The sequence below is a fragment of the Humulus lupulus genome, chromosome 1, assembly GCF_963169125.1.
Source record: "Humulus lupulus chromosome 1, drHumLupu1.1, whole genome shotgun sequence".
Classification (NCBI taxonomy): domain Eukaryota; kingdom Viridiplantae; phylum Streptophyta; class Magnoliopsida; order Rosales; family Cannabaceae; genus Humulus; species Humulus lupulus.
The window spans coordinates 46,752,527-46,758,089 of NC_084793.1; the positions used below are offsets into that span (position 1 = coordinate 46,752,527).

General features: G+C 30.4%; 1 long non-coding RNA gene across 1 annotated transcript; it reads left to right on the forward strand.

Moving 5' to 3' along the window:
- The first annotated feature begins 3,228 nt into the window (after positions 1-3,228).
- LOC133825367 (uncharacterized) lies at positions 3,229-5,277 on the forward strand. Its single transcript, XR_009888611.1, has 2 exons — positions 3,229-3,290; positions 5,106-5,277. It is a non-coding gene; the product is annotated as an uncharacterized LOC133825367 (long non-coding RNA).
- Positions 5,278-5,563: the final 286 nt, after the last annotated feature.

Sequence of the window (5,563 nt, forward strand, 5' to 3'; positions counted from 1 at the left end):
CAGGGGTTTATAATACAACAACTAGAATATGAGATTATTTGTTGGCATGTTTTCAATTGACAAGTGGTTAATATTGTTGATAAAGAATATGTGTGGTTGTACATTTGGCACTTGTAATTAAGAACTTTTGAGTGATAATATTTTATTTTCACTATTCTAATACATATATATTTGTTGTATGGAAATTTGTTGAAGATCAAGTTTTTTGATAGACTATTCTTCTAATTGTATTAATAGTAAATTACACTGATAGTTGTTTTTCAGTGGATGAAAAGTTCTCTAAAAATATTAACAAAGGAAAACCAAAGAGAATGGCATATACCTCATTCTATAATACAATATTTTTTAGAGATTAGACTTTAAGAAAGAGAGAACTAGCTTTGTGAGAGAGTTTCTTCAGGACTTCTATTATGTGTGAACTGTTAAAATTTGAGTGTGCTAGTTCTTCTCAACTGTGTATAGGGTGTAATCTCATATTGTTGATGCTTTCTTGTGCATTATTACATTTGATTCTTCTTACTGTGTTACTGTTATTCTTGTGGGCTAGTTTTGCTAATATATGTTTGCCTAAAGTTTATAAGCAAGTAATATCTATCTAAATTTTTTTTGTTTGAATCATGAGTAAGAAATTTGAGTTTGAAATCTCTTTGTTAATCTATATGTGGAGATCTTTCCTACAAATCCTAACTAACCTAATGGTATTAGCTGTAAACTTTTTTTTTTTTTTTGTATTTTATAGTAATAGTATTGAATGGTTGGAGTTAGATATCATTAATAATTAATATACATTTATGAATAATATTTATAAACTAAAAATTATATAGTCTAAGTTTATAAAATAAACTAATATACACTATGTAATTAATAAACATTATGGATATGATTAGAGTGGAGTTTTGTCCTGAAATATACAAACAAAGGGAATCAAAATTTAGTTTAGCAAACAATCTTTCTTTTCTTTGGTCCCTTCAAGTCTGACTTTGGACAGGGGTTGGTTGCTTATGTTGTGTTGTATTCTACTTTGTTTTAATGAATTAAGTGTGTGGCCTCTGTCTAGGAAAATACCATTTTAAATTAAAAAAAAAATCCAACACAGCTGTTTGAAAAGTGCACTAATCTATCAAGTCCATGTGCCTAAGATGATGCCATTTGCAAGTTTCTTCTCTTTTTCCACTTGCTGCCCCTGTTTTGCATTATGAGTGAAATCTGAAGAAAAAAAAAATAAAGGGGTTTATTTAAGCAAAAGATGGCAGAGATATCTGAAGAAAAAAAAAGGGGTTTTATTTAAGTAAAAGATGGCAGAGCTATCCTTATGAATTTATATATGTATATATATATATATTGTCTTTAGATCTTTGCTTGCTTGTTGAATTATTGACTTCGCACAGCTAGTGTTTAAGTTTATAGCATCGATTAAGTCATTAAAGTATACTCAAAGTTTTGTTGCATCTATTTATTGATTTATACTTGTGTCATTGATGCATCATTCTTGATTATATTTCATGCATTATAAAGCTGAACCACGTAATTTTAGAACAAAGTCTTCTCTTTTTTCAATGCTCATACCTTATTATGACTTTCTTGCTTTTGATATATGGTAAATTTAATTTTTTATTATGCAGATTTGTGTACTTATAGTTATAGTAGCAATGGTGAGACCTACTTTAACTTTCACTCTCCTATTTTATTTCATGGTTATATTATTTTTTGTTGAACTAGGTGTTCACTTATTTTTGTCTTCATTCATTTCCTCTTCAATAACTGCAGGGAAATTTCTCTTCTATGAATTGGGTTATGTTTTAGGTTTGTGTGGTGTCAATTTGTAGCTTGTTGTTTCTTTCTTATTTTGTTTCTAGTGTTAAGCTTTGATTAGTTTCCTTCCCTTGTAAGTTTGGGCTAATGTTGTTCTAAATTTTTCCTTTTGTGCTTGTAATGGATTAGGCTAATCATAAGTACTCTCTATCTTATTTTTGTTAATTTCTTTGTTGAATATTTGAATTGTATATACATGCTTTTTGTCTGAGTTTATATATAAACTAAGCAAATAAGCTTTGGTCATGTACTTGAGTACTTGAAATTGAGTGTATTAGAAACATGGGGAACTTGCTCGTTGCAAACAAATTTGTGATCAGTTTCTGATGGGTGCATTGTGTAACTATCAGATTTTGCTTGGTTTTATTTTTAGATGGAATTTACATATGCTGATAGATTTTTGGGACTAAGGACTAGTTCTTTCATTAATATTTGAAGATGCTTCATTTTCCATCTTTTATATTCGATGATAATGCATAACAAAGTTTACATGTTTAATAAATGTGTGGCAGTATACACACACACACATGCATCACATAGTTTTGACTAGTGGTCATCATTTTAAACAGTTTCTTCATTTATCCTTGTTCACTTCATGAAGACCTTAAAATAATAATACAAACAGATAAGTATTTATCTTAGTTTTCCATTTTCTTCTTTTGAAGTTTTCAATGTATCATTTAAGAAAAAACTATAAGTTTGTTGTTGTAAGCTTATGGTTGCATTTGTTTTGGCTGGTCAAGAAGCCTGTATTGAAGCAGGTTTTATCCAAGTTTGCTTGAGGCACCTTCAAGTTTCAACCCCAAGTGACGCACAAACTGAACCCCTATTTCTTCAGTGGCTGTCTCTGTCTGGGAAAGCTACGGGAAGATTTTCCTGAGGCTCAAATAATGGGTTTACGAGAGATGCTCTAGCTATATATGCTCCTTTGCTCTCTGCTCCTCAACCAGAGGTTCACCTTTCATATATCAATTATTATACTTTTGTTTATATATATATATATATATATAAAGATGGGAGTATTTCTATTTCTACATATAAATTGATCTTAATACTTGTGTCCTATTTTCAGGTTAGGGCTTCTGATGTGGGCTCTAACTTGTGTAGAGATGGTGTTGGAGGAGATGAAGAATGTGATAATGATGAAAAAATTAGAGCAGAGATTAGTATTATTAAAAGCCTATTAAGCGTAGCTTCAGATGGAAGTCCACTAGTCAGAGTAGAGGTTGTTGTTGGTATGTAGTTTATCATCAAAAATTTCCTATTCATTTGTTGACTTGTTTAGTTCTAAGAAGTCGTTTGCACCAGGTTTTTAGGCATTATATTGGCAGGGTCTGCACTGACAGCTCGTCTCTTGTTCGAGATGGAAGGGTCTGCACTAGCAGCCCTCTTGCTACTTCTGGATTGGCCCAATACTTTGGCATCGACTCCTTTTGGATTGGCCCGATCATTGTCATGGCTTGATATGAATGGAGGAGGTATTTTCTTTCTGCCAATTATATGCCAGGACAATCTTGTTTGTTGGAATACAGGTTTCTTGTTATATTTGTGTAATTACTTATTAAATGAACTGTTATGAACAGGCCATGCGTTAAATAAGCGTTTAGTGGTCTTGCTTGCTTATTGACTGTTTTTTTTTTCTTTCTACTTAAGTGGTGCTTATTCTTATTTCAATACTTTTTTGTTGTGTTGTTTGGTCTCCTGAGGCACGTTAAAAAAAAGACTATAAACTCATTAAATTATGTACTAAGGAGTGTTGGGAGCAATGATTTGTAATTCTTGTTATTCTCTATATATATGTGTAAATTGAATTTTGTTACTGTAAATAAAATTATGCTACACTTGATTAATTTATTAAATTTTCTAATAAATATTTTATTTGACAAATTCTACAATTGGAAATCAAGAGAAGGTTTGATTATGCTAGTCTAGTGTCTTCATTAATCACTTATTTTCACCAAATTTAATATTTTCCAATTATACATGCTTCTGTTTCACCATATTTAATATGTTCTAATTAATAATTATACACGCTGGAGGTCATTTAAACAATACTTTTTGTTAATAACTATTAGTTAGATGGAGGTCAGTTAAACAATACTTTCTCTCTCTCTCTCACAGAGTCTATCAACTCTCTCCATAGGGATGGCTTGTACTAGTTAGCTAAAAGCTAATTTAATCACAGTTATGCCCAGCTAGCTGTTAGTTACCAATTCTCTCTTTTATTTTGTTTATGTTTTTCCATATGTTTGTGTGAATATAGTGGTTTGATCTGAAAGATTTTTTGTCTTATTTTGTGTTTGATTTTTAGTATCTAGCTTTTGATTATTCTTAGTTTGATTTTGACTTTGGTTCTGCTTTATTTGTACAGAGTTTAAAAGGCTTTTAGAGCTCATTTAGAGCATTTACTAGTACTGAGGGGACCTATTTTATGCTTATACCACTTCTTTTGAGTGATTAAAAATATCTAGAAATGCATCACTCTTAAAAAGTAAGCAGTGTGAGTAGAATATGTAAGCAGGGAAAATGTTCCCTGTTGGTCTTCTGGAGGAAAAGTCTAGAGAAATGTTATAATATGAGGTATTATTGCTAAATAATGAGATATGCTCTATGAAGGTTTATCAATGTGATGTGTTAACAGTGTCTGGTCCATTCAGGTGGAAATTATATTAAATGGTTAATTGGCCCTGTTAAAGCTCGGTTACATTATTGTGATGAAGCTTTTGATGAATTATATTATTTTTATGTCTGGCCACCTGACTTCAGAATGTTTCACTCACATTTCACTGAATTTTACTTCTACAAGAGTTGTTGCTGTTCTTTTACTTTTAGCTGTTGCTCTTCTTTGTGTGTATGAACTTTGTGTTGTGTATGTTACAGCTGGTTCAGTAATTGTGTATCAGCAATTGCCTTAGCAATTAACCTGCTCTTTATATGTAGAATGGTGTTTAATGGAACTTGCAGTTCTCTTGTTTGGAGTTTTGGTCATTTGTTTCTATGTTTTCTGCTTTTGCAGTAGCAATTGAATCTTGCTGCTCTATGCTTTTTATGTGTTGATAATTTGAGACAAAGTTATAATTTTTTTTTTCTCAAGTTTCTCAATGAGATTAAATTATCCTATTGTAGTTGGATTAATTAGGTTTTCAGATTCAAACTTTTCTAAATTATCCTGTTGATAACTACTACTATTACTCTATGAGTCACTCATGTCTTAACTTTGAATTTCAAAGAACTAAATCAGACTTAGTTTATCAATTTAACATTGAATGTTGTTGTATTATGTTGCGTTGCAGTCTGCAATGAAGACACGAAGTGTGTTGGTTTTGCTAGAATTGGAAGTGAAGATCAGATCATTGTGGCTGGTACAATGAAGCAACTTCAAGTGCATGATTTTTTCCTATCAAATAGTACTGTAGGAGTGTGCAACTACTCAAATTTTGATGTGTTATTATGTAAAAAATTAAACTCTTCAATATTTTGTGCTGAAAGTAGTAACTTTTCAATATGTTTAATATTTAAGACTACTTGAATACTTAAAGAATATTTTGTTGTTGATGACCGTGTTTAATGTTTTAAACTAATTTGTGGATTGTTAATACAATGTTGAATGTTTTTACTTTTTGCTATTTGAAAATCAAGTTCATTTGATGATGCTAGTATATATTAGAAAGTTAATTTTAATTATATAAATAAAACATAAAAATATAATAGAATAAATTAGTGTTATATAAATGAATATATAATGAGAATT